Source organism: Cololabis saira, chromosome 13 (assembly GCF_033807715.1).
Source record: "Cololabis saira isolate AMF1-May2022 chromosome 13, fColSai1.1, whole genome shotgun sequence".
Taxonomy (NCBI): Eukaryota; Metazoa; Chordata; class Actinopteri; order Beloniformes; family Belonidae; genus Cololabis; species Cololabis saira.
In genome coordinates, this window is record NC_084599.1 from 44,400,533 (window position 1) to 44,416,187 (window position 15,655).

The 15,655-nt window shown below is 43.1% G+C and overlaps 1 pseudogene; it reads left to right on the forward strand.

Moving 5' to 3' along the window:
- Positions 1-5,372: 5,372 nt before the first annotated feature.
- Positions 5,373-15,336, forward strand: LOC133458824 (interferon-induced protein with tetratricopeptide repeats 5-like; annotated as a pseudogene).
- The last annotated feature ends 319 nt before the right edge of the window (positions 15,337-15,655 follow it).

A 15,655-nucleotide genomic window follows, 5' to 3' on the forward strand; every position in this document is an offset into this window, starting at 1 on the left:
TTTTGTAGATTACTTTCGGAACCGCTTTGGGGATTTTTGCCTTTCTTATAAAGGCTACTATATTGTGGTCAGTACATCCAAATTCAACAGAAATCACCTTTGGACATAGATCAGCTGCATTAGTAAAGATATGGTCAATACAGGTAGAGGAGATGCCATTTTTTGTTGTTTGATGATAATCCCAGGGAACTTTATGCTAAAATAATGTTGACAGCAAAAGAGAATTGTGGTCTGTCACAAGATCAGATTGATGGATTTCCTCCAGGGTACATGAAAAAATATATATTTGCTAATTGCCCTCAACAAAGGGTAGGGTTGGATAACGCAAAAAAAAAAGAATCTGAAATGTATGAAAATACTAATGTTTGTCAAAAGTGTTTACAGCAGGTTGAGTACAAAGGGGAGGCGCAGCAGAACCAGCCAATTCATTAATTCACACCATCAACAAAAGGGCCCCACGTCACACGTCTCAAACAAAAGAAAATGAGAACTGCTGGTGAGCCCACATAATCTCTCTCCTGCCTATGGTAACTTCATCATGTAAGTGCAAGGAAATCTGTCTGTGAGCCAACTATAGTGTCTCTGAAAGCATGTATAACTAATCTTTAACTAGAGGTGTCAAGTAACAAAGTACAAATACCTCATTAACTTACTTAAGTAGAAATTTTGGTTATGTATACTTCACTGGAGTAATTATTTTTCAGACGGTTTTTTACTTTTACTCCTTACATCTTCACGCAATTATCTGTACTTTTTACTCCTTACATTTAAAAAAAAAAAACAGCCTTACTCTATTTCATTTCGGCTTTTTAAAAAAAACTATCCAGTTAAATTGTGCCATCCGGATGGAGTGAATTTGGTTGTGGTTGGATGAGAAGTATAAACATAATTGGTTTGTACGTGTCTGCTCTCTGAAACACATGTTAATGCTCAATAGTGCACATATATGGTTCTTTAATATATTTGCATTATACTAAGAGGCATTCATTTTCAATGGCTTTTAGCCTTAATGATTCTTCCCCCCTTATATTACTTTTTCTTTTATACTTTAAGGGCCCGATTTACTAAAGGTTTGCGTGTGTTAAAACGTGTGCAAACTTGAAAGCACCCGCAAACCAAAGTGCCAGCTGATCTACTAACAGCGTGCAAAGACGACTGCGTCTCTGAAATGCGCAAAATTGCACACGCAATTCATTTAGTACTTTTGCCCTGATGAATAATCAATATGGGGCGTACCCCCGCAGAAATCCTAAATACTGGGAGGGGAAGATGCAAATTGCTCCATTTACCACGCGCAATGAGATTTACCAAGCCTGAAAGTAATTGCGCGTATTGTGATTGCGTCTGTATTTAATACGTTCGAAAGGAAGGTGCTAATCTGCTGCTGCTGTTATTGTGGCAAGGAGGCGACATCCAAAATCAAAGAATACGCAGAGAGAGAGTCTTTATTCTGCTGCATGCTATTTTAAAAATGGTTGCACAAGTTTTATTAAAGGCCACTTTTTCTTTAGTTCTCCGCCTTATATCTTGCCACCTTCTTTTAATGTGCCCCCCTCCACTCGCCCACAAGCAGGCCAAGCCTTTGTGCCAAAACTTTGTATTTTATTGATTACTTATCTTATTGAACGTGAAATCATCCTTCGTAAATTACATTTAATTAAAACCTGTGCTTATTAATCACAAAACACAGGTTAAACATCATGACCAAATCCGCTCCGACCCGCTGTGTCAGGATCAGCGCAGAGACTGCAGCTTCGCCTGAATTATGGTTCTGCGTTAAATCGACGGCCATATGATGGTCCCGTCTGTCACACATTTACTGTCAGTGTTTGCTATATAATATATAATATTTGCGATATACTGTGGACATCTGAATAAAAACTTAACTCATAAATAGATTAATCAAAGCGCTCTCCAGCTCTGTGTCTGATTGCCTTTTTCTCCTCAGATCATGCCGAGCACCGCCGGGTCACGCAAACCCGACCAATTCAATATTAAAATCAAATTCAGTCCTGTGGCCCGTTTTTCTATTTCGTATTTTTGATCTGTGCCTAAAATTGAAATATGAAAAACCAGACGTTTTTCCGTTTTTTGTGTTACCAACTGCATTTATTCTATCGCAGGTTTTCTCCGATATTGCGTTTCTTTTTGTAATGTTTAAATTTCTTTGCTGTAGTTCATGAATGTGTTTATTTGCCTCTTCCACTAATATCTCTAACTCCAACTCGTCAAATTTCATTTTGCGCTTGTGACTTGTGACTGTGCTTTCCATCCAGACTCTCCATGGCGCAAAGTTTGCGCCGCAAACCTTAAGACACGCAACACCTCATTTAAATACTGCTGTTTGCACCTGTTATCAATTGCGCACGCAATCTTAGTTGATCACCCGCAAACCACACGCAAACAGCATACGCAAACTTTTTCAGTGCACACGCAATTTAGTACTCTTTATTTAGGATCTTAGTAAATCGGGCCCTAAGTAGTTTTGAAACTGAACAGTACTTTATACTTTTACTTGAGAAAAAATTTTGAGTTGATACTTCAACTTCTACAGGAGTATTTTTAAACTCTAATATCTACACTTCTACCTGAGTAATGAATGTGAATACTTTTGACACCTCTGTCTTTAACACTCGTCCTGACCTTTCCTGTTTTCTTCACTGACGGCTTTGCTTATAAAAATGGAATACCATACGCAGGTTATACAATTTGTGATAATTCTTAATTGTTGAAAGCGCCGCCTTGCCCTCCTCCAGCTCCACCCAAGTAGATGAAACTATATACACTGATCAAAAGGTAAAACTGTTACAATCTATACAGATTCATGATATGCTTTTGGTTGTGTACACAATTTTATATATTGTGGGCGAACCGAGGATTTATCACATCCTCGGAGACACCCGTTAAACATGGTAAATTGATTGGTGAACTAGTCAGAGGAACTGTTAGAAGCCTGTCAACTACCTTCATCTATTGCTTTGTTAAATGTGAAGCCCACACCCAGTCCAAGGACCCTGTTTCACTAGGCAATGCTTCCGCTGACCATGCAGCAAAAGAAACTGCCAAATTTGGCTTACCTGTCTATGTAGAGCTCTGCCCTTCTATACCCGCTAACGACCTGGTTTCTCCTAATGCTGTAGCCCCAGATTGTAGCATTCCCATGGTTGTAAAAATGTAAATAATTTGTGGGTCAGCAACGACGGCCGTGTTGTGAAACCCACATCCTTGTACCCGTGAATAGCATGCATGTCGCATAGCTGATCACAGCTAGCAATCACAGACGAGCAAAGGGGGAATGTGTCAGATAGTGTTGAAAGACTGATTAGCTCCAAGATTTGCATCCTATAAAAATATTGCAAACATTATCAACACTTACTCCCACCGTGACTTTTTTTCAAGATCTGTGTTGTGGAATTTATCAAAAACCAGTTCAGAAGTCCGCTCGTGGTATAGAGAGGTTTTAATCAGTTCAGCCGGCGGTCGACATGACCATCGCAGATCGAGTCTGTATTTGGTGTGTCGACCCAGATGGGTTCAGTCAAAGGGTTTTTATACAAAAGTTACAGGAATAAACCAGCCCACTGAGAGCCAGTCAGATGTGTGAATCCTTTAGCTTTGGGACCACCCCTGTCCGTATGGTCTTTGTCTCTGTGGGGGCTGGAAGTCTCGGCACTCCCCTGGGACTCGAGTGACGTTGTAACCAGATTCTATTACAAGGAGTTTAACAAATGCAGGAATACACGAATCAGGCAAGAGACAAAGAGTAATTTACAGTCGGATGTGAATCGGGCCAAATGTCATTATCAGACATTTGGCATGACTGACACAGACCTCCAAATCACCCCATGGGGTGCTCTCTTGATTCATGTCTGTTTGAACCAACTTCCAGGTGTCGGGATCTGCCCGGGGGGTAGGAAGTTGAGTAGCAAGTTGGAGCTTCCTCAAAAGGTCTTGAGTTCAGTTCAAAGCCCTGCAGGAGGTAGGACTGGGGCGACCTCCCCCTGCAGGGGGCCAAGCTGTCAAAATTCTTCATCAATTCACAATTTTTTTTTTTTTTTTTTCTTTTTGTTGAATTACAGTGGAGTAGTGATACATATTTTGCAAGTGAACCTTAAACATGTGATCAGAAGTCAAATAACAACAAGCCAACAAAACAAATTCAAATATCAAGTAACCAACGTGTCCTAACTGTTCTTTAAAGCAATCAAAAAACTAGTTGCGACAGTTGTATGTAACGTTTTAGCAATGTCTTTCAAGTGATGCGTTATTTCTTGGACTGTGGCATTGCGGGTATAAATGTACAACATTCAGTTTTAATGACAGCACAAGTTCCCCTTGAGAAGCTAGTAAGTAGTCCAATGCAGCACGATTCCGCAAGGCCATCATCCCTAGAGCAGCCATCTCCCGTGAGAGCATCGGCATGCCCCCTGTTGCGGTCCTTGCCGAATCCTTAATGGAATCGGGCAGTGGTTTTTGGCTTGTTTTAGGCTTAACAAGCGGTTCTTCAGAAGGAGAGTATGTGGAGTCACATCTCGATGCTACACCATAATTGTCTCGCTAGTGGGGGTCTGCGGGGCCTGTGCTGCTCCTCTGCTCCTCCGCTCCTCAGCTCCTCCACCAGTCGTGGAGGTCCTGGGTGTTGGAGCTGGGCTTTCCTGCCCGCGTTGCTCCCCTCAATGGCTCCGACGGGGTACCACAGAAAGAAGAAGGAATCGGCCGGTCTCCGGTGCAAGGTCGAGGAGCTGTGCTCCCGCAGTGGGACGCGTGGAACCAGGCCAGCGCCCCCCACCCTTGAGTGTCGGTGGTGCAGGACGTGCTGAGCCCTGGACCACCGAGGCCCTCTCCGACACAAACCCAGTCTCCGGGTTGTGGCATGGTTTGCCACTAGGAGGAGACTGGACAGCTTTTACTTTTCTGTGGATTGACTGAACAACAGAAGTTTAGAGTAGAACAGAATGATATCATGGATTCATCCATGGCATGGAAGTCCATCTTCTTCATATATACAGAACTGAATTGCTTGGTATGGTCATAGGTCTACCCATAATCCTTTCATGAGGCGTGAGTTTTGTGCTTCCTAATGGGTGTTAACAGGTGTCAACATTGTCCATTTAAGTCCAGTTTAAAATTCTCTGCACATACAAAAACATTTTCATACATGAACATTTTCATACAAGAATAATTTCATATCCCTCACATAATGTCTATTTGCAGAGCTTCAAAAAAAAAAAATCACGGTGGGGGGAAGTGTTGATAATGTTTGCAATATTTTTATAGGATGCAAATCTTGGAGCTTATCAGTCTTTCAACACTATCTGACACATTCCCCCTTTTGCTCATCTGTGATTGCTAACTGTGATCAGCTATGCGACATGCATGCTATTCACGGGTACAAGGATGTGGGTTTCACAACGCGGCCGTCGTTGCTGACCCATAATTATTTACATTTTTACAACCATGGGAATGCTACAATCCGTTTTTTCTTCACCTCAGTAGTCTTCTTGTAGGAGAGCTACATCATTAGGAGAAACCAGGTCGTTAGCGGGTATAGAAGGGCAAAGTTTTACATAGACAGGTAAGCCAAATTTGGCAATTTTTTTTTGCTGCATGGTCAGCTGAAGCATTGCCTAGTGAAAACAGGGTTGGACTGGGTGTGGGCTTCACATTTAACAAAGCAATAGATGAAGGTAGTTGACAGGCTTGTAACAGTTCACCAATCAATTAACCACATTTAACGGGTGTCTCCGAGGATGATAAAATGCTCGGTTCGCCCACAATATATAAAATCTATAAAATACAATATACACAACCAAAAGCATCTCTGGAATCTGTATAGATTGTAACAGTTTTACCTTTTGATCAGTATATAGTTTCATCTACTTGGGTGGAGCTGGAGGAGGAGGGCGCTTTCAACAATTAAGAATTATCACAAATTGTATAACCTGCGTATGGTATTCCATTTTTATAAGCAGAGCCGTCAGTGAGGAAAACAGGAAAAGTCAGGACGAGTGTTAAAGACAGAGGTGTCAAAAGTATTCACATTCATTACTCAGGTAGAAGTATAGATATTAGAGTTCAAAAATACTCCTGTAGAAGTTGAAGTATCAACTCAAAATGTATTTATTTTATTTATTTATTTTTTCTCAAGTAAGTGTAAAGTACTGGTTTCAAAAGTACTTAAAGTATAAAAGTAAAAGTAATATAAGTGGGGAAAAACCATTAAGGCTAAAAGCCATTGAAAATGAATGCATCTTAGTATAATGCAAATATATTAAAGAACCATATATGTGTACTATTGAGCATTAACATGTGTTTCAGAGACCAGACACGTACAAACCAAATATGTTTATACTTCTCATCCAACCACAACCAAATTCACTCTATCCGGATGGCACAATTTAACTGGATAGTTTTTTAAAGGCCGAAATGAAATAGAGTAAGGCTGTTTTTAAAACGTAAGGAGTAAAAAGTAAAGATAATTGCGTGAAAATGTAAGGAGTAAAAGTAAAAACCGTCTGAAAAATAATTACTCCAGTGAAGCATACACAACCAAAAGTTCTACTTAAGTAAGGTAATGAGGTATTTGTACTTCGTTACTTGACACCTCTAGTTAGAGATTATTTTTACATGCATTCAGAGACGTTATAGTTGGGTCACAGACAGATTTCCATGCACTTACATGATGAAGTTACCATAGGCAGGATAAGATTATGTAAATTGGGATGCTCTGATTTGGCTCTCCTCTCAGCGCTCAACCTGTGTAGGAAACACTTTTGAAAAAGACATTAGTATTTTCATACATTTCAGATTCTTTTCTTTTGCGTTATCCAGGCCTACCCTTTGTGGAGGGCAATTAGCAAATATATATTTTGCATGTACCCTGGAGGGAATCCATCAATCTGATCTCGTGACAGACCACAATTCTCTTACTATTATTTGGCTCCAAATTTTGTAGGCAACAGATCTTGGATTTTTGTAAAATCCAGTCGTCATCAGAAGTGTCATCGTCATTTGATTCTTTAATCAGTTTCACTGGATAAAGGTTTTGATTTTATCATTTAACTGGTTCTCTAATTTCATTTTTGTCTGCGTTGTGTTTTTAAATCTTTCCTTAGTAAAGCCATCAGCTTTTTATTTAGATCAGTAAGCGAAGCTATTTGGGATTCTGCATTACGGCGTCTACTTTCATCCCTCCAAAAATCTGAGGGAGTTTGAAGTGCTTTTTAGTTATTTTAACAATATTTAATACTAACTAAGTAACAAACAAAACTAACAAATAAAACTATCGGTACCGTGATTACCATACATGTATTTAAAAGGACCAGTCAACTCTTTCTCTGACTCTCTACTGAAAAACTTCCCAAAAACTTTCAATTTTTTTTTCTTTCTGTAAGATCCCCCCAAAAAAAACTTTCAATTACACTTACTTTTACCCACAAATTACTTGCTAATTCTTCCAATCATCAGTCTACTTCAGAGCATACAAATCATTCCTGTTGATGCAAGGAGAGCGAGTCAATTCTTACTGAAATGAAATATACCTCAAGTATTTGGGAGAGCAAATCATCCCCACTTATAAAAAAACAGTTCTTCTACATATATGTCAGTTTCCCACAAGTATCTCAGTGTTCCAAACACTTCTTTTTGGACCTCAAGTCCTGCATATGCTATAAGTCCCACTGGACTACTCAGACCAACATGGCATTCTGGCCATTATTTCCTTAATGTTACCAGAGATATTAAACCTTTTTAGAAGAGCGAGTCAGATTCTTAAGGCAGGAGAAGCAGAACATTCTCACAACACAATCAAATTCAAGTGTTATGAAATTGCCAGCGTTCCTAAAAACATCTCTACAATAACGTTCCCAATAACACAAAATAATAAAAAAAATAACCCTCACAACCACACAGCGGACTTACCTAAATTTCAGGATGATGTCAACCTTTTTTCTGGTACTCCAGTCCACAGACTTTCGACAACAACTCAGCGACAATAATTTGGGATTTTGGAAGTGGATCCTTTACCTTTTGAAAATTTAGATCGAAGTCACTGATTGTGTCGTTTGTCTGCAAAGAGGAGTTTCCATCAAAGGTCTATTGTCAATCCGGGGTCACAGCACCAAATTGTTGTGGAATTTATCAAAAACCAGTTCAGAAGTCCGCTCGTGGTATAGAGAGGTTTTAATCAGTTCAGCCGGCGGACGACATGACCATCGCAGATCGAGTCTGTATTTGGTGTGTCGACCCAGATGGGTTCAGTCAAAGGGTTTTTATACAAAAGTTACAGGAATAAACCAGCCCACTGAGAGCCAGTCAGATGTGTGAATCCTTTAGCTTTGGGACCACCCCTGTCCGTATGGTCTTTGTCTCTGTGGGGGCTGGAAGTCTCGGCACTCCCCTGGGACTCGAGTGACGTTGTAACCAGATTCTATTACAAGGAGTTTAACAAATGCAGGAATACACGAATCAGGCAAGAGACAAAGAGTAATTTACAGTCGGATGTGAATCGGGCCAAATGTCATTATCAGACATTTGGCATGACTGACACAGACCTCCAAATCACCCCATGGGGTGCTCTCTTGATTCATGTCTGTTTGAACCAACTTCCAGGTGTCGGGATCTGCCCGGGGGGTAGGAAGTTGAGTAGCAAGTTGGAACATCCTCAAAAGGTCTTGAGTCCAGTTCAAAGCCCTGCAGGAGGTAGGACTGGGGCGACCTCCCCCTGCAGGGGGCCAAGCTGTCAAAATTCTTCATCATCTGCAAATAGACTTTATTCATATACCAAAATGTGGGGGATGTGAAAATGTTCTTGTATGTGTAGAGAATTTTAAACTGGACTTAAATGGACAATGTTGACACCTGTCTACACCCATTAGGAAGCACAAACTCAAGCAATTCAGTTCTATGTATGAAGAAGATGGACTTCCATGCCATGGATGAATCCATGATATCATTTTGTTCTACTCTAACCTCTACCATTCAGTCAATCCACAGAAAAGTAAAAGCTGTCCAGTCTCTTCCTAATGGCAAACCATGCCACCCGGAGACTTTGTGTCAGAGAAAACCTCGCTGGTCCAAGGCTCAACACGTCCTGCTCACCACCGACTCTGGAGTCAAGTGTGAAGGCCGTCTAACCTGGTTCCACGCATCCCACTGCAAGAAAACAACACCTCCACCATGCACCGGAAACCAGCTGGTTCCCTCTTCTTCCTGGCTCCTCGTCCTCACCACCGTCGGAGCCAGTGAAAGAAACAACGCAGGCTCGGAAAGCCCAGAAGCAGATGCATTGTACATGCCAAAACACTCACATCTGTCACAGGATCAAGACAGATAACTTGTGCTGTGATCAAAACTGAATGTTTTATATTTATACCTGACCAAAATGCCACCATCCAAGAAATAATGGATCACTTGAAAGATATTGCTAAAACGTTACATACACCTGTCACAACTAGTTTGTTTGATTGGTTTAAAGAACAGTTAGGACACGTTGGTTACTTGATATTTGAATTTGCTTTGTTGGCTTGTTGTTATTTGGCTTCTGATCACATTTTTAAGGTTCACTTGCAAAATATGTATCACTACTCCACTGTAACTCAACAAAAAAAAAAAATTGTGACCAGACACAGGTGCGGACAATCAGGGCAGATGGGAACCAGGGAAGTCAATACAAAACTGAAACACAAAGACACAGGTTTCAAAATAACCAGGAACAGGAACCTAAACAAACCATGACCCTGTGGTGCATGAACAGTGTTGATCCTGGATGTTGCTTTCTGTTATGATGACAGTAATACAGTAATTCACCACTGTAAATCTGTACATAGCACTGGTGGTGCCCTGGTCAGCACCCACCCGTTCATTCATCCCTCCTTGCTTCACTGTTTCCTCCATCCTTCCTTCCTTTCGCCCCTGCCTTTCCTCTCTTTGAAGCTCCTTCCTCCATTTTTCTCTCGAGGTTTCAGAACAGATTGTGTGACTCTGCCTGATGTTTAACATTTTTAAACATCTACGCTTCAGTGCTGCTCAGGACCCGCCCACGTTGGAGTCCAGACTGAACCTGGAGTGCCACTTCACCTGGGGCCTGGATTCCAGCCGTTCCAGTCTGATCCGCAGCAGGGACATGCTGGAGGACATCGGCACCGAGGAGGGAAACCTCTGGCTGGGTCATATTTACAACCTGCAGGGTTTCATCTGGTATCAGCTCAGTGATGAACAAAAGGCCCAGCGATTCCTCAGCAAGGCCACCGAGGCCTTCCGACAGCTGAAGAACACGGATGAAGGTCCCTGGTTGGTGGTGAACATTGGGAATCTGACCTGGCTGCACCACCTTCTGGGAGAAGACGAACAGAGTCAGGATTACCTGTCAAAGGTTGACGCTCTGCTGAGGGAACACCCGTCTCCATCCCAGGACGAGCTCCACCCGGAGATCTGCGCAGAGAAGGCCTGGACCCTGATGATGTTTGACAAAGACAAGAAGCATGCTGCAGATTACTTCCAGAGGGCAGTGGAGATGCAGCCGGACATGGTGCACTGGAGGACCAGCCGTGTGATTGGGAGGGTGAGCGCTCACAAGTACAGCAACACGGACCTGGATCAGGACATCTGGGAGGAGATGAGGGAGGCCAGGGAGCTGGATCCAGATAACACCTACCTCGCTGCCCTGGAGCTTCTCATAAGAGCCAAGAGAGGAGACCAAGTCAAGGATGAAGCTCACGAGCTGGAGGAAAAGATTTTACTGAATCCTGTCAGCAGTTACAGCGGCATCAGTGTCCTACTCATGGGGCCTGATTTACTAAAGGTTTGCGTGTGTAAAAACGTGTGCAAACTTGACAGCACCCGCAAACCAAAGTGCCAGCTGATCTACTAACAGCGTGCAAAGAGGACTGCGCCTCTCAAATGCGCAAAATAGCACACGCAAATCATTTAGTACTTTTGCCCTGATGAATAATCAATATGGGGCGTACCCGCCAGAAATCCTAAATACTGGGAGGGGAAGATGCAAATTGCTCCATTTACCACGCGCAATGAGATTTACCAAGCCTGAAAGTAATTGCGCGTATTGTGATTGCGTCTGTATTTAATACGTTTGAAAGGAAGGTGCTAATCTGCTGCTGCTGTTATTGTGGCAAGGAGGCGACATCCAAAATCAAAGAATACGCAGAGAGAGAGTCTTTATTCTGCTGCATGCTATTTTAAAAATGGTTGCACAAGTTTTATTAAAGGCCACTTTTTCTTTAGTTCTTCGCCTTATATCTTGCCACCTTCTTTTAATGTGCCCCCCTCCACTCGCCCACAAGCAGGCCAAGCCTTTGTGTCAAACTTTGTATTTCATTGATTACTTATCTTATTGAACGTGAAATCATCCTTCGTAAATTACATTTAATTAAAACCCGTGCTTATTAATCACAAAACACAGGTTAAACATCATGACCAAATCCGCTCCGACCCGCTGTGTCAGTATCAGCGCAGACAGACTGCAGCTTCGCCTGAATTATGGTTCCGCGTTAAATCGACGGCGTAGCCGACGCGTAGGGTCGCGGTGCGGTGTGCGTCGCCGCGTACCCTACGCCGTCGGTTCTGCGTTGGTGTGACGCGGAACCATAAATCAGCCAATCAGGGAGCAAGGGGTTGGGGGAGCTGGGTTGATGTTGATCCGCGGACAAAACTTGTTAAGGAGCATCAAACTCACTCTTATCTACGCGGAAATAACGCTAAAATATAAAGAAGGCTTCCCAAAGTGTGATCTATGGTGAAATAGGAAAATTAAGATGTGCAACTCTTCTAAAGGTGACACATGCATTTAATTGACTTCATGGCGCCAGCCTTGGCGTTTGTTATTACGCAAATGTGGAATGTTTGGGTCTGTCTAATTTCGTCAAATTAAATTTGGAGATTCACCGTTCACATTTTTATGTGTATGCGTTGTATGAGAGAGAGATGGAGAGGGCGAGGGAGGGAAGGAGAGACGTGGCCTGTACGTCGTTGTTTTTTGTTTTTTTTTGCAGTTTGGGTGCACAATACACTTGTGTGTGTGTGTATTAAAAAGAGATTTTGCAGTATGTTGTGTAATTGAAACTGGTTTGCTGTGATCGTTGATGGCAAACTCATATTAAGCATTTACATCGCTGGTTATTATGTGCCCCCCAATTACATCTGTTCTGCCGCCGACTCTGTTTTAACCTCATCTGCCGTTCTTTTTGTCTTATAACTGCATTTATTCTATCGCAGATTTTCTCCGATATTGCGTTTCTTTTGGTAATGTTTAAATTTCTTTGCTGTAGTTCATGAATGTGTTTATTTGCCTCTTCCACTAATATCTCTAACTCCAACTCGTCAAATTTCATTTTGCGCTTGTGACTTGTGACTGTGCTTTCCATCCAGACTCTCCATGGCGCAAAGTTTGCGCCGCAAACCTTAAGACACGCAGCACCTCATTTAAATACTGAGGTTTGCACCGTTACCAATTGCGCACGCAATCTTAGTTGATCACCCGCAAAACACACAACAACAGCACGCGCAAACTTTTTCAGTGCACACGCAATTTAGTACTCTTTATTTAGGATCTTAGTAATTCGGGCCCATGGTGTACAAACAGCTGGATGACCTCGACCAGGCCATCGATTTGGCAGAGAGGGTCCTGAAGAATCATCCTGATAATTGATACCTGAAAGTGTGCGCCGCACACTGCTACAGATGGAGAATCTTTTCTTTCAGACACAGTCGTCCAAACCCATCTAGAAGCATGATGGAACAAGCCATCAGTCTGCATGAGCAGGCGATCGATCTTTACCCCGATCGCTGTTCCCTCAGGAAGAAGATCGACCTCGCAGACATATGTGCAGAAACAGGCAGGGATAAAAAGAGAGCATATCAGATTTACCAGGAGCTGCTAAGCCTGGACTTGCAGCCGGTCTACTACCGCTACGCCAAATACTTAGGGGTAAATCCACAAAGAACAGATTGCGCCCGCAAATAGCGCTGTGAATTGCGCCCGCAATTTTCCCCGCCTTAAGGTCCTATTCACAAAAGATTTTGCTCTAATTTTATGCCGGCGCAAACACGCCCATAAAGTCTTGCGGCTGAGTGCAATTTGCCCTTGTCTGAGTAAGTGAGCAGAGCTGTTTCCAGTGTTCTCCATATTTCAGCACATAGATTTGTCCATAATGAAAACTGCAGAAATAAAAAATAAAGCGAGTGAAAATAAAACGCCGTGAGGTGCAAGGGCGCAATTTCCACTGGGAACATGGGGGGTATGTCCCCCCCTCACTTTTCAAACTCATACTTGTGCCCCCCCCCCCCTACAAATCATCAAGACACTGTGCGAAGACGGGACGGGAGCCCGCTCCCCCTCCTCCCTCCTCCCTCAGTGCTGCTCAAGGATGATTTATGGTTCCGCGTTAAATCGACGCAGAGCATACGGCGTAGGTTACGCGTCTGGCGCACCGTGCAGTGCGCGTCGCCGCGTACCCTACGGCGTAACCCTACGGCGTAACCCTACGGCGTAACCCTACGGCTTAGGCTCTGCTTCGATTTAACGTGGACCATTATTTAGGCATAATTAGGCTTAACTAGTGTGTGCATATGTGACAGACGTGCATGGGACGATTGTGAAATACGGAATAAACTGTTTTATATGAATTCTAATTCCGAATTACGTAACAATTCTGTATTTCAAGGGACGGGTGGCAAGCCCACTCACCGCGGCTGCATCTCCAGCAGCAGCTGAGAGTCCTGACTGACGCTGAGCTTCACAAGGACACAATCAGCGCTATTTTATTATAAGTCTGATATATGTTGTGATATGTGATGACATTATTAAGCTGTTAAACACACACATTCTAGATGTATATGTTTATATGGTGGAATTGTTTGTAATAAAGCAGCCCCTTACTGTATGGATGAATCCTGAGCTCCTGTTATTTTTATTTTTAAATCCGAGATAAGTCCACAACCCCACTTGATCTGACTGTCTACAGTCATGTCTGACTATAGATTATAGACTATAGATAATATCATTCAGTATCACACAGGCTTGAATGACATTGAAGAGAGAGAGAAACAGAGAGATGGGGAGTGAGGAGTGAGTTTGCGCGCAGTTAATACACGCTTCGAAAAGACGGTATTTGCTCCACTATTTTTGCGTGTGGCAAATAGCGCTGGCCTTTGTGAATTAGATGGTTTTTGCAATGAGGCTTATTTGCATAGAAAGGGGGCAATTTTGCGCCGAATGTATGAATATTACCTAATTTGCATGCATGCAAATGGCACAGGCGCACAATGCCACTATTTGCTTGGCAGCGCAGTTTGTGGTGCAATAAGCCCTTTGCGGGTGCTTTGTGAATTAGACGCTCTCTTTTTGTGTCATTTGCACCGGTTTAGCGGCCGCAAAAGCCGCGCAATTCTTTTGTGGATTTACCCCATACACTTCCAACGGCAGGAGTCGGACAAGTCCATCACCTACCACATGAAGACAGCAGAGATCCCTGTGGAGTCCTCCATCAGGCAGAAGAGCATCAGACAGCTGAAGAGGATCCGCAAACGAGGCAGGCGTGGAGAAATCCAGAAGTTCCTGGAAACACTGCAGGAGGACCAGCCTGAGTGAGATTTCAACAACAGCTGGAAAACAATAAAGTATATTCCTCATAACTGCAAATACTCGTCAACAGAGTAGTTCAATTAATCTTCAGATTAGAGAAGAGAGATTTGTTTTTTTAATTCACCTGCTACCAGAAAATGCATATGGTGCATAAAAGTATGCTTCAGTAACTTAAAGATGTTTGAATAAAGTTTATAAATTCACAAGTAACAGCTTGTTTCTTTGATAACTCGATCGATTGATAGATATGTTGCACCACTGCCCATGTGATTATGAAGTCGTATGTGATTATGAATTCATGTGTGATTATGGACTTATGGGGAATTATGAATTTATATGAACTCATATGAAATGTGTGATTATGTGAACAGTCAGGCTTTGAGCAGCTCAAGGCCCGGTTTTGGGCCTTCGACCGGAGCCACCCTAAAGTTTTACGACACCGTGGCCACACGGCTTGGAACAACAAAAAAACCCCATGGACACAGGATTTGCATATGTGGCCCCTTGGTGATAAGGGACCACACTGTGATTGGACAAAACCCCAAGCTGCAGGAAGGAGCATGGACTTCCTGGGTGCAGCTATAAAAGAGCAAGGCCCCCCTCTCTCGACCTCTTCTCTCTTCTCTGCCTTTCCTCTCCCCTACAGGTCTGCTGTAGCACCAGGAGCGACCAGCCAAGGGCCGGCTTTCTCCTTTCGTGACCGAAGGAGCGTCCGTTTTGCAGCGCTGCACGAGTGACCCCGAGGTTCCGAGCTCAGAAAGCCGAACCGGGGACCCTGCATTGCCTCGACGTGAACGTCTTCGGACCGACCCGAAGCTGAAAGAAGCCAAGCTGCTTTGCCCAGCTGCTGTCCCCTCATCCAGCTACTGTCGCCTCATCCGCCGCACAGATAACAGGAGGGAGTGAGAGCCGCTTATCAGGATCCCCTGCTGAGCGTAACCACCCAGCTGTTCCCCAAGGAACGCTGACCGGCCAGACCAAACCACTTTTTTTCTTCAACTACAAAGATCCACGTAAGAGGCTGTTTTGTTTTTGGGCAGAGAAAACTTAGTAACG